The sequence below is a fragment of the Danio rerio genome, chromosome 17, assembly GCF_052040795.2.
Source record: "Danio rerio strain M-AB ecotype USA chromosome 17, GRCz13ab, whole genome shotgun sequence".
NCBI lineage: Eukaryota > Metazoa > Chordata > Actinopteri > Cypriniformes > Danionidae > Danio > Danio rerio.
In genome coordinates this window covers 10,401,985-10,417,145 of record NC_141037.1, presented here as the reverse complement: position 1 = coordinate 10,417,145, position 15,161 = coordinate 10,401,985, and positions in this window count along the sequence as shown.

Genomic DNA, 15,161 nt, shown 5'->3' with positions numbered 1-15,161 from the left:
GATAACTCCAACATTATAATGTCTTGTAGTTGAACCAACCACTTGTACATGTCCAAATTATGTGGAGGCAGCCAATGTTGGGCTAGTAATTTTTTAGCAGAAGTTAAGCCAGCCAGCCAAACAGCTTTTTGTAGCTTGGTAAGGTTCAACGTAGAATCATTTACTGACTGTTTTATAGTAAAGTCAACTTGTTGCTTTTAAGGCAACTAAGGCTGCATTTACACTGCAGATCTTGATGGTCAAATCTGATTTTGTGACTGTATCCGATTTCTTTCCTTCTTACATCGTCTTTTAAAAGTGACTCATATCCGATTGTCTGCATTTACACAGCACACGGCAAAGCCATGAAAAAATGGCCATGAAAAAACGGTTATGAAAAAAAAAAGAGCGGGCGCTGACTGACAGCTGATAATTAAAGAGCGTTTTTTTCTCCGTTCCTGTATCTAATCTGTTTGCAGGGTTTCATTTTCTAAAATTCTTTTTGACGGGCTGTTTTACTATATTTTTTGACAGAAAAGTTCTCATTTGGCCATTTTCTTTTAATCTAGGCCTTTTTAAACCAGTAGGCGTCTTAGGGTGCTTTCACATCTGTAGTTCGCTTCATTTGGTCCGGACCAAGGGCAATAAATGATACGTTGTAGCATTTTCTGCCGTCTTTGAGTCATTTTCACACCACACTGCTGGCTTTGGTCCGAACCAGATGAAAAGAACCAAAATGCAGTCATCTGATAAAATCCACATCTTTCATTGGCCAGATGTTGTTTGAACATAATTCCTAAATTGCTTATCAATTGGTCAGAATTCACGTGCGGGAAAATACCAATGGAACTTTTTACTATGGAGCTACGACTCCGCTGACTGATTGTATCCCTGCTCATTAGATACTATAAAAAGTGTATACATCACTTTAGACAAACTATATGTTTAGAGAATGAAGCGCAGCTACGGCTGAAAAACAATGTTTTAATGCATCGCACGTCACTTCAGGAGGAGACGTGAATTAATTTAGCTAAACTGCGACATACCATCAGGTAATGTTTCTCTCTCTCTCTCTCTCTCTGTTGGTAAAGCGCTGTCAACAAATATTTTTCCTCCACATCCCATGATGCACAGTGCATCGGCCTACGGCAGCTGGATTAGTCCAGAAGGTGCAGTACTTTTTGCGGTTGGGTCTGTTTTAGTTCGGATCATGTTCTCACCACAAACGAACTGCTCCAGGGTTCATTTGACAGCATACCGAGACCACCTCTTTAAGGAGGTCTTGGTACACTTTTATGGTCTGCTTTTGGTGCGCACTTGAGTACAGTTGCTGCATTCCCACCTGCCCAAACAAACCGCTCCAAGAGGCAAAATGAACTCTAGTGGGATTCAACCGAACTAAATAAGGCAGGTGTAAAAGCACCCCTAATGTAATGTCCATGGCGTGATTTATGCCACAGTTTTATATTAGTTAGTTTTGGTTACGTGGCGGATGGTACACTCTCTTTCTTTCTCTCGCTCGTTAACATGCTTAAATACTTGTCCTACATGACTATATAAAACTGATTAAGTCCTTGTGTATGAGATTTAGGGTTTAAGACTCTGCTGAAGTTTGTTTTGAAATGAAAGCGTCAGACTTGACATCATTCGCTATGGTTTTTAATGACGTGCGACTCGCATTGACAGGTGAAAATCTGACCTACCTGCTTACTGCAGAAAAGAGGGCACAGATCCGATTCATATCAGATAGATTTTCACATATGAACAAGGCCTGAATCTGAATTGAGTAACTCGGAATCCATGTGATTTTTACCTGCTTACATCTACATGAGCCGAATCCGATCTGTGCCACATGACAGAAAAAAATATCGGAATTGAGTCACTTGAACCATGTAGTGTAAATGCGGCCTAATTTACTCACTGTGTTGTAAAATAAGAATGTAACATGAGTCTCTGTTGTCTGTAGAGTGTGTATGTGAAGTTTCAGCTTAAAATAAGCCACAAATAATATTTTATACCTCTTTGAAACTGCCCCTTTTTAGACTTTGCTAATTTTGCTAATTTTGCCATTTTGGTTACTGTCGCTTTAAATTCAAATGAGATTGTAGAGCTACAAATGCCAACGCAATCTCACTGCAGTTGGTAACTTTTTATTTACTTTTTATTTACTTTTATTTATTATTATTTTTTATTTACTTTTTATTTAATTTAGTGGGTAATTCGTATGAATTCATATGATCTAATTCATACAATTTAGTATGATTTGCTCATCACCCAATGACGGTTGGGGTTAGGTGCCACGCCTTCTTTTTAAAATCGTACATTTTCGTAAGAGTGAACTAGTATGAATTTGTACCAATTAGCCTCTAAACTAACAAAACGTAAAAATACTTACATTTCCTCGTGAGATCAGGCTGCAAATGCCTGTGTGTCAGCATAGTGGCAGATTCAGAAACAAAACTAACATCCTATGCTAATGAGGGCAAGCTCATCATTAGTGGGCGTGGTTTTCCCACTCTGATGACACGTACAAAGGGAGAATGTCAATCAAAGTGTTTCTGCAGACTGTTTTTATCAAGTGTGATTATAAAAAACAGAATTAATACATTTTTATCATTACATGCTAGTTGTACTCACAGACTGCTGCCACACAGCTGTGTTTAAACCCCTTTAAAAAGTGATGTTTGCATAATAGGTCCCCTTTAAACCACTTTTTACAGTACAGATGAAGACTATTCAGAAATATTCTCTGCAGATTTAATTGTGCAACGGCGCTCGCGGGTTGTCTGTAAGTTGCTCCTCATTGACTCTTCTGTTCTTGAACTGTCATTGTTGTGAAAGTGATTGAGTGTTAACCAATAAAATATTCCAAAATGCAAATATTGAGCTGCGTCCACATCAACACTCATGAATCTTCTACTGTAGCTCACTTGTCCTTTGATAAAGCAAAGACGGCTATCTGTTGGCATTCTATGAGTTCAGCCTTATGGCATTTTATCAAACATTTGCAGCTTATTAATGATCGCACACACGCCATCCTTTGAAATCAGCAGGGAGTCCTTGAAACCAAACCATCGCATATCTGTAAATAACGGTAGATTTGTAATTGTCAGAGAGTGTATTTACATGTGATGCGTTTGTAGAGAATGTCAAGTTCAGTCAAGGGAATTAGGGTTCTTCAGCTTGTGACAATAGCAGAACCCTTTATGGTACTTGATAGAACCCCATTTTATAAGGGTACATCAAAATGTTTCGCAAGTGCTATGTACAATGTAAAAAATATATCTGTTTATTAACAGTTTCCATTCATTCATTCATTTTCTTGTCGACTTAGTCCCTTTATTACTCCAGGGTCACCACAGCGGAATAAACTGCCAACTTATCCAGCACATTTGTACACAGTGGATGCCCTTCCAGCCGCAACCCATCTCTGGGAAACATCCACACACACACTCATACACAACAGACATTTTAGCTTACCCAATTCACCTGTACGCATGTCTTTGGACTGTGGGGGAAACCGGAGCACCCGGAGGAAACCCACGTAAACGCAGGGAGAACATGCAAACTCCTCACAGAAACACCAACTGAGCCAAGGATCCCAGCGACCTTCTTGCTGTGAGGCGACAGCACTACCTACTGCGCCACTGCAACGCCGGTAACAGTTTCCATATTTCGTGATTCACAAGTGTTTTCCGTTTATTTACGGTTGTGAATTACATTTTGGGAGCTTGATCTCTGCTCTGTCGACTTTTGATGTTAAAAATTAAACTGTACAGTTTAACAAAGTGACTATTATTGACGTTTTATTACTTTGAAATAATATAATGTTGAAGGAAAAAAGCATGTAAAATAACAGGCAGTTTATTACTGTTGTGATCGCCTGTGGTGTTTTCTCCACTGGAGATTACTTCCGGAATTCCTACCGAACTACAACTTCCAGAACTCTTTGCACTTATTAACTCCTGCCACAGCTTACAATAATTTGGATACTCACACAACCTCATCATCACTGATTACATGGACTACATATACCACTCACTTTTACAGACACTTTGCTGAGTCTTGATTCTCTTACAAAGATTATGTAGTGTTTTGATTCTTGTCACGTGTAACATTTTGATTCTTTGCCGCCTAGCCTGACCTTTTGTCTGTATTTTGACTATCTTTACTGGATTACCTTTATGCTTCTGTTTTGTTCCTGTTTTGACAGTTGCCTGCATGACTTTTCTTTAATACACTGCATGTGGATGCCGGCAGCTAGCTCTCTGCAACTCTCACATGTTCGCCCACTGAAGTTAAGCAGTGCTGCGCCTGGTCAGTACCTGGATGGGAGACCACATGGGAAAGCTAGGTTGCTGCCGGAAGTGGTGTTAGTGAGGCCAGCAGGGGGTACCCAACCTGCGGTCTGTGTGGGTCCTAATGCCCCAGTATAGTGATGGGGACGCTATACTGCTCAGTGAGCGCCGTCTTTCGGATGAGACCGAGGTTAAACCGAGGTCCCGACTCTCTATGGTTGTTAAAAATCCCAGGATGTCCTTCGAAAAATAGTAGGCGTTTAACCCCGGCATCCTTGCCAAATCTGCCCACTGGCCTCTCTGTCCATCATGGCCTCCTAACCATCCCCATATTCCAATTGGCTTTATCTCTGTCTCCTCTCCACCAATCAGCCAATCTTGCGGTCTGGCGCAAAATGGCTGCCGTCAGTTCATCCAGGTAGATGCTGCACACTAGGGTTGAATGAAGAGATTCCCCCCCATTGTGTAAAGCGCTCAGAAAAGCACTATATAAACATAAGGAATTATTATTATTATTATTATTATTATTATTATTATTATTATTATTATTATGTGGATCCACATGTCAGTTGTACAGCATCTACTTCGCAACAATTACAAGATTTTTTTTTTTTACCATAATCAAAGACTACACAATACACAAGACATGTCACTCGTATAGTTTTGAATGGGAAAAAGTGTAACACTCTATGGCAAATAAAGCCCCACCTACTAGTGCAGGAGCCAATCATCGATCGCTATAGACTGATGTTTCTCAGGGAAAAAACTTGGACCAGTCATGTGCTTTATGACAGTTTTGGTGTCAACAAACGCCCTGGAATCTCAGCGACTACTTGCTTTACAAACATAAGAAATATGTCCACATAAAGCTTGAAATCTGTGCTTTTAAAGAAACCAAGTGCACTTGATAACAAAAGTTTACTGGTTTTGTAATCTGTATTAAACGAATATGAGGTACAGTTCATCCTGTCAACCACACATCACATGACAGCTATTAATCAATCACCCACTAACTTATAAACAAAGAATCGCTTTCATTTTTGGCAGAGATTTACCATCAAGACCAAGCTGTGGATTACTTCAGAAGAGCAGCTCAATCTGATGAAACATTATCCAGAGGATGATAATGTGTAGAACGGCCATAATGCGGTTGGTGTAGTGATCCCGTTCCTTCTGAAAACGCATGCATGCTGGCTTGGGCAATCTGAAAATATGCTGATTTTATTTAATTTGGACATTTAGAAACAAAACTTATGAGACTGTTGTTGTTAATTTTATTGCCGGTTACAAATATGTAATGTAATAGTAAGCTTGGCGAACAGTTTTGGAGAATTTGATGTGTCCCCATTCAGACATAATGCCTGAGCATACTGTCTGAGAGGCGTTTCAAAGATGGCCACAGAGAAAAATAACTTGCCCTTTAAGGGACTTTCCCGTAATATTCCAACCTAGATGATATATCACTTTAAGCTATTAAAATGTTAATAAAAGTTTTTTAAACATTTCAAGGTTAAAAAATGTTGGAAGAAACATCAAGGTCCCATAATGCAGATCAAATGCATATAAATGTGGGAAAATAAAAACATGAATCACAAAATACAGGAAACTACTAATTACCATATTTTGTTTTTTAAAGAACTTTAAAAGATTTGTATATTTTAATACATTTTAGAATTATTAACATTAACTATATAGTTATATTAAAGTTTTTTTAACCCATACATCTTGCAGGCTCTGTTAAGGTAAGTTGCTTTTATCTTTTATTTTATTACTGATGTAAAAAAGCACACATACACAATAACAGTGCTCATACCCCAATGATAGCACTCATACGCTCTTAGGAAAAAAATGGTTGTAAACAGCACAATATAAGGGATTTTCAGCTTGTAACAATAGCAGAAATATTTTTGGTACAAAATAGGTACGTAAAAAAAAAAAACAAGTTAAAAGTGCTTCATAAGACCTTAAAATATTTTAATTATATTTTTAAATAATATTAGCAACAAGAGTATTTATTTTAATAATATTAGTATTAATAACATTAATTTTATGTATTATTTATACATACATTTTTTGATCTTTGATCTGGTTATTAGTCTATATGACCTTAAAATATTTGTATAAATATTAGTGTTAATATTAGTAAAAATAGTATTTGTTTTATTAATATTAGAAATATTAGTATTAAGTTTATATATATTATTATTATTATTATTATTATTATTATTATTATTATTATTATTATTATATGTGTCCCAGTACTGGGTTGCAGCTGGAAGAGTAAGTTATAGGATAAGTTGGCGATTTATTTCCCTGTGGCGACTAAATAAAGTAAATAAATAATGAATAAAGTAAGTAAAGCAAGTTTACTTCACACTTGGGACTTATAAAATATAAGTATAAAAAGTATGTTTCTTGGTATTAGTAAAAGGACTATTTATTTGATATTAGTATTATTAAAATTAATTGTATTTATTGTTCATATGTTACCGGCTCCAGACCTAGGGGAATCTGGACCGGCACAAGCCAAATCACGCACAAAACTGTGAATGATAAGGAGACAGACACGTTATAGCATTGCTCGAGTGCAGTTTAATATGACCTCGAGCTGCCGGTCTCCTAGGTAACCCACTAACGCGCCACACTGCCCTCTACAGGTGTGGTGGTGAACTACATGAATCATTTCATTTACTCATAAGAACTAGAACAGGAATAAAACAAAAAAATGAGGTAAAGAGTGAGAGGGGGGGGTTTAACTTTTTCTTTTAATCACCTTATATAAAATAATATCCCTCTATCCGTCACACTCTCCCCGGCTTTAATGGGATGTCTCCTGGCATCCAAAACCACATTAACTATAATATTGTCAAGTAAATTAAATGAGAATCAGTCTGTAGTCTGAACTGTTTATCAAGTCAGTAAACACTCTTAACTCGTGTCAATCTGCATAAAGTCATAATCAGCATATAAAGTCAGTCTACAATGTCAATATCTGACTTAGTCTCATCCACAGGAATCTTTCAATAAACCCATGCCACTGGGTGGGGGTAATAGCTCACTTCAGGCGATACTGGTAGGATAGGCATTGGGTAAAAGCCGCAGCACATAGCATTTGCTCCTAATCTCCACGGCTGGTAAGAAGGTGCTCCTGGCTGGTCATACATCAAGAGATTTCGGGGCTTGACTTGCCGTGTGGATCTCCTTAATTGTTGTTCCATTTCCCTCACTGGTGCTAGAACAGTTGTGGGATCTGTTGCCAGTGGGTCAAAGATTCCATCCTCCACCACATTATCACTATGCACCTCTTGACTCTCCACCAATGGTGGTGGTGTAGCATTGGTAGGTGTGGGTCTTATCTCTGATGTTTTGAGTGAATCCCTCAGATCAATTTGTGTGGCATCGTTACACTCTGAAGTTTGACTTAATGGCTGATATTCGGGAGCTATTGCCCTTAATCCACAATGATGTTTTGGGTCTGGTAGATGGTGTCTGACAGTTTTTCTTTCGTACACAGGCAAGGGTCTAAGGTGGTAGGAATGGTTTTCCTCATCATCGGAAATACTGATATCTGATTCAGCTGTTTCTCTACGTCGAAGGTGACATTTTTGTCTGGGTGGCTTCTTCCCAACACCCTTATCTTCTTCCTCAGAACTGACGAGTAAGTCACTAACTGGGAGAAGCAGGTTGCGGTGCAACACTCGAAAAGTTCTGTCACCTGTTTCAGCCTGAATCCGATACACAGGACTATCCTTTATCCTCTCGATGACTCTGTGGACCTTTTGTTCCCAGTACTGCCTGAGTTTGCCAGGACCCCCTCTCTCAGACAGGTTTCTGACCAACACACGATCTCCAGGTTGTAGTACAGCTCCTCGGACATGTTGATCATAATACCTTTTCCCTTTTTCAGAAGATCTCTTACTGTTCTCTGCGGCTATTCGATATGCTTCCTGCATTCGTAAAGCCCAGGTCTGTGCATACTGTTGCTTTGTCCGCACATGCTGGTCTGAGTTAAGGTTGAAGATTAGATCAATGGGCAATCGAGGATGTCTCCCAAAGAGGAGGAAAAATGGCGAGTACCCTGTTGCCTCGTGTCTTGTGCAGTTGTAGGCATGCACAAGATTCGGAAGATGGTCTTTCCACTCTGCCTTTTTCTCCTCTTGAAGCGTTCTTAACATCTGGAGCAGTGTCCTGTTCAGGCGTTCAGCAGGGTTCCCCTGTGGGTGGTAGGGAGTGGTACGGGAGTGAGAGATGCCTGCCAATTGCTGTAATCTTTGGAACAAGGTATTCTCAAACTCCCGACCCTGATCATGATGGAGTTTTTCTGGATATCCAAATCGAGGAATGAAATCAGAGAAAATCCGTTCAGCGGCTGTCTTCACAGACTTATTTCGAGTGGGGTAAGCTTGTGCGAACCGAGTAAAGTGGTCTACGAGCACAAGTATGTACTCATAGCCACCCTTACTAGGCTCGAGGTGTAAGTAATCGACAGAGAGCAACTCAAAAGGTGCGGTAGTGACAATGGAACCCATTGGTGCTTTTTCAGGGACCGTAGGTCGTTTTTGCTTAATGCAAGGACACTGGCGTATAACATAGTCCTCAATTTCCCGCTGCATATAAGGCCAATAAAATCTTTGTCTGGCGAGATGAATAACTTTATCAGCACCAACATGTCCCATGTCATCATGTAGATGTTTCAGCACCATCGATGTAAGTGATGTTGGAAGGACCAGTTGTTGATTGGGCCCGGACTCTCTGTACAAGATCCCCTCTCTCAGCTTTAGTCGGTTCCATTCCCTTATTAGCCGCTGTGCTCCAACAGACACCAAACTTTGACCCTTGTCCTTGGGAGTCCATCCATTTTTTTTCAATTTTACAACTTCACAAATGGTGTCACCTCTATTCTGAGCATCTCTGATATCCTCAGGGGTAAATACAGGTATACATGCAGCAGAGAGATCCTCCTCTACCCGTATCTGAAGAGCCACAGCCTGTGGTACCTGCTCTTCCCTCTCAGCCTTATTTCCCTGCCAGATGGTAGATATCACCTCAGGCTGTACTATTTCAGTGTACTCTCTCAGGTGGTCGGTGAGTCTTACTGGAAATCGGGACAGAGTGTCTGCATCAATGTTAGTCTTGCCTGGCCTGTATTTAATGGTGAAATGGAAATCTGCTAATTCACCAACCCAGCGATGTCCTACAGCACTAAGCTTGGCGGTGGAAAGGACATAAGTCAGGGGGTTATTATCTGTATATACAGTGAAAGTGGGGGCGTAGTACAGATAATCCCGAAACTTATCACATACGGCCCACTTCAAGGCAAGGAACTCCAGCTTACTAGAATGGAGGTGGTAATTCTTTTCAGCAGGCGTGAGTGTCCTTGATCCGTATGCGATAACACGTAGTTTACCACTCTGTTCCTGGTATAACACAGCCCCCAACCCTTCATTTGATGCATCTGTGTGTAGAACAAAGGGTAAGTCAAAGTTGGGGTAGGCCAAGATGGGAGGACTAACCAACATGTCTACCAGGCGAGACACCACAGCACTATGCTCAGAGGACCAACAGATAGGTGTCTTAGACGGTAAGTGGTCACCACCCTTTCCCCTTTTGGTAGATTTTACAAGACCAGGACGTTGGCGAGACCCTTCAGGGTGTTCTTGGAGCTTAAACAAAGGCCGTGCTATACGGGAGAAATCTTGGATAAAGGAGCGATAATAACCCAAGAACCCTAGCAAAGCTCGAACCTCACCGACTGTTTTTGGCTTCTTCTCCTTTAGTTTCAACACTGCCTCCAGATCCTTAGGATCCACCTGAACACCTTCACTAGTCACCAACCTTCCCAAATACCGCACTTGACGTTTGAAAAGTTCGCATTTAGTCGGCCTCAGTTTCACACCACACTCCTGAAGACGACACAGCACTTTTCTCAGGTCCTCAACATGGTCTTGGAATGTTTTGGAGAAACAGAGCACGTCATCCAGATAAGGGAAACAACATTCATCCCTGAGATTAACTAGTACGCCTTCCATGCAGCGCTGGAATGCTGCAGGTGCATTGGTAAGGCCAAAAGGGAGACGTACCCATTCATAGAACCCCCAAGGTGTGCTAAAAGCGGTCATGTGACGGCAACTTTCCTCAACAAAACCTTGATGGTATGCACTACCTTGGTCTAGTATCGAGAACCAGGAGTTGCCTCCTAAGTTATCCAACAGGTCTTGAATGCGTGGCAGTGGGTGACGGTCAGGAATAGTTTTATTGTTCAGTCCCCGGAAATCAACACAGAGACGTAAACTCTGGTCCTTTTTTCTTACGCACACGACTGGAGATGAGTAAGCTGATGTTGACTTTCGAATCCAGCCACGGTTAAGTAAATTCTGTACATAATCTTTGACTTCACGATATAAGGGTTTTGGTATGGCATTATATGACTTTTGTATTGGAGTGTCATCCCTAAGATTGATTCTCAGTTGCAACTCTGGGATGCACCCAATATCTGCCTCATCTTTGGCAAAGGCCATAGACTCCTCATATAACATTTGCCTGACAATTCTTTGCTCCTCCTCTGCTAGGTGGGATACATCAACTGGAGGGTGCCATTTGTCTCTGACCTTTGATACTGCCTCTCTATCAAGCTCTTTGTTGTGATAGCTCTGAGAGTTAGTGCATAACTGGGCTCCACAAGTCTGAATGGACTCAATATTCTTGTGCTTGGAGTTCAGTACAGGCTTCAAATCAGCAATCTCTTCAAGCGTACCCAGGACTGTTCTTCGAGTCAGGTAAATAGTGTGTTGGGTTGAGTTCTGAATGGGGATTCTAACACATTTTGATGACCCCAAGGGAACGTCTACCAGTGATGGAAACAGATCTAAACCCACCGGGCAAGTACTCACAGTAAGAGGTTGAAACAGCATGGTACAGTTCCCGGGTGCCCCCTTAACTCGACACCGAACTTCATAGATTTTGCCAGCAGGGATGTTTACACCTTTTTTACTGCTGCGTACAACACAAGGAGTTGGTTCAACAGAAGTTGGTATCTGAAGGAGAGAGACTAGTGTTCCGATGGAGCTCTTTGGTATACTTAAAGAATCTGTCAGGATAGCGGTCACATCCACAGTGTTGCCATGCTCTTTAATAATTTCAGCGATTACGTTGCTACCTAACAAGGGACAGTGGCAGTTCTGACTGATTAAAAGGGGTACACTTATTTTTATAGACCCATGGTGTCTGCTTGAAATCTGTAGGTCAACTTCTGCCCATCCCTCAAGGGGTATTTCAGTGCCATTAGCTGCTGAAATTTCAAGTGACTGACTGTTAAGAAGTGAATGAAGTGGCTGGATTTTGACATGGGGTGATGCTTTATCTACCCAAGTTTTGCTAACCATTGTCACCTGTGCTCCAGAATCTAATAACATTTCTATTGGCACACCATTGATATTGCAGGAAACAGTGCAACGATTTCCAATGAGCTGGGCCACCCGTTTCTTTGGGTCTGAATGGCAAGGTGTGGCTGACATGGTAGCTGTGTCTGTGGGCTTAGAACTGTTCACGGTCGCTGGCTGCCCTTCTCCAGCGACCTCTTCCCGTTTACCGACATCCGTCTCTGCAAACATCCAATTGCTCTGTGCCCTGCCTGACCACACACAAAGCAATGGGGACAGTTAATTATCTCTTTCATTATGCAGTCAGGGCATCTACCCTTTTTCTCACTTGTTTGGGATGGCGGGTGCTTAACAGGTGTACTAGAACTTCCAGTCGGTGGACAGTCAACAGGCTGATTCACCAGTTTCATATGTTGAGTCAGTGAGGACACTTGAGCCGTCAGCTCTCTGATGGCTTCACGGTTAGCCTGCAACTCAGCATCAATTTGGTTTTGTTTTGTCACGTCAGTCGGTACAGTTATGTCAGAATGAGCTACACTCACAGTCACTGACCTAGACTTGGCCACAGCACCAAGGCGCTTTAACCTAGCTTCTTCCTCCATGGTTGACTTAGTCAGCTGTTCCAACAGTGAGTCATCACTAACTTGTGTGTCAGCAAGGAAAGGTTTAATGTCCTGCCTAACATAACTGTTCTTGTCATTTAAACCTTGATACAAGGAGTGCAGAAAAGTACCTTGAACCAGTCGCTTATCATAGTTAAACTCTACACCAGGCTGCTGTGACTCAAACAGAACTCGTTGTTTTAGCCCTATAAGTCTATAGAGAAACTGGTGTGGACTCTCTTTGTCATGTTGTTTAGCATTACTGAGCTCATGAAAGAGCTCGGTTACACCTTTATCTCTCACATGTGCACGGAGAAGTCTCTTTAACCCATTTACTGTTAAACCGTCATGATTAGTGAGCATTTCTCTGAAGGTACCAGATTTAGTTATCTTGAGCACTGCTCTAATAATTTCAACCTCACTAAACCCCTCTTGTAGAGCAGTGTCAATCTGCTTACAGAGACCACTAAAAGAAATGTCAGACCCAGTATCAGATATTTGACCCCCATGAAATTTGCATTCCCGACGAGGAAGCAAAGCTGTGACTTCCGACAGTCTCACAACCTGATCAGTGACAGATGAAGATAGACTTGCTCTACCCTGTTGGGTGTCACGGGTACCAGTGTCACCTAAGTGGCCTGGTGTGTAAATAGTTCTGTCTATAGGTGATGTCAGGGCAGGCGAATCATGACTGAGGGACGGTGGTGCATGAAAGTCTGTATGTGATGGTTGTGCATGTTTGTGTTTGTCCATTGAATATGTGTGTATGTCGTCTGCTGAAGCAGAAACTTGTCTGTGTGTATGGGTAAGTGCATTGTCTATGGGAACGGCAGGAACATTGGCCTCACCAGATCCCGAATCGATTGATGTCAGTTCCTGTAACAGTTCCTGAAGTGAGAGAAGTTGAGCCATACCTTCATCTTCCATTGTTTTCAACCTTTCACTTCTGGTGTAGTCGATGATGAAATCATAAAGCTCAGGTTCACTGAGGCCTTCTGTACTCTCGCTGCCATCTTCAATAGCCCTGGCAACCAACTGCAGTTGACTGGTACTCAAAACAGGAAGCTTTTTGTGAATCTGGAAAATCAACATCCGTCGTGGGGTTACGGTAGCCATCGCGATTTTTCACCAGTGACGCTCACACTCTGGATGACGCTGGGCACAGCAGCCTTCCTTGAAGCTCGATCGCCAACCTCTACCCGTATCGTGACAGCTCTCCCCACTCGACGATGCAGAATCCCGGACGAGCCCCCAATTGTTACCGGCTCCAGACCTAGGGGAATCTGGACCGGCACAAGCCAAATCACGCACAAAACTGTGAATGATAAGGAGACAGACACGTTATAGCATTGCTCGAGTGCAGTTTAATATGACCTCGAGCTGCCGGTCTCCTAGGTAACCCACTAACGCGCCACACTGCCCTCTACAGGTGTGGTGGTGAACTACATGAATCATTTCATTTACTCATAAGAACTAGAACAGGAATAAAACAAAAAAATGAGGTAAAGAGTGAGAGGGGGGGGTTTAACTTTTTCTTTTAATCACCTTATATAAAATAATATCCCTCTATCCGTCACACATACATTTGACATATTCTATGGTCTGGTCTTACATTTCATAAATATATATTTATCTTTTACACTTAAAAACAATTGTTTGCATAAACCCAAGTAATCATTAGAGAAAAAGCAAATATGTTAATCACACATTGAGGCACACTGTTGTTCACACATTGTTAAACTAAAATCGGAAAAAAAGAAAACATGATTGGTACATAGACAATTTTGAAAGTTAAAATGATTAGACATTTTAAAAATTAATGTATTGACCTGTTGAGTAAGTGTTGACAGTCTGTGTAGTCGAAACGTGACATACATATATACATTAGATGTCGCCTACTCTGTTGTTATATGTTGGAAGGAATGCGTCAGTAGAGCAGCCATTTTACTACAGGGCAGCGCTCCTTTGAAATTAATGCGGGTCCAAGCTGCAGTGGAGGACTGTGGCCACCCAGAGCCAGATTTATACATATACACATATATCTATGATCGAGAGGTTTCCCGCAGGTGAGTACGCAATTTAATTTTTTCGAAAATTATAATTTTACATCACTTTTCTACATTGATGGATCAGTGACCGCACCGGCATTCCTGACAAAAAGCTTGTGTTTATGTGTATGGAAATGTACTATCCACCCTCCATGTTAAATTTCATGCAATCCATTTCGTGAAACACCCTCCTACCCCCCTCCTGTTTTAACTTCTCTTTCTGACGGAGCAAGCGATTCGTTTGGGAATGAATCTCCATTATGAACAATTCGTTCACTTAGCCAACAATAATACAAGTTTCTGGCAGCGCAGCATCTCGTTGTCATATTTCTTTTGCATTGTTGGCTGATTTTATTCAACAAAACTAGCATAAGCCGAGTATTTAGTGTGAGTTGGTGGTACTTTGCCTAATGTTGAATACTGTAAGTGACTGTATTATCATCAATAATGTTACTTGTTTAGCACAAAAGTTTGTAACACACAAAAACGTAAAAAAACAAAATCTTACCTATGAAAAGTTCTGCCTTTGTGCTTTGTTTTCTGTTTGCTCATTACTACACCTGTAGACAGCGCTAAAGTCCAGCATCTTCACATAGTAACACTGTCTTGACTAGTGCGGTTGAATGATATTTGTCCTGGGAGCACTGTACAAATGCGGCGGCGCTATTGACGCATGCTCAGGGTCCGTCTGCGATATCTAGTGTATATATCTATGGGCGCGTGAGCTCCAGAAAAGCAGTAACGAGCTGCAGGTGCTTTGTCAGTTACAGATTTGAAAAAAAAAAAGGCGGGAAACGAAATAAAAATTTAAAATTAAAAAACATTCATTCATTTTCCTTCAGCTTAGTCTCTATT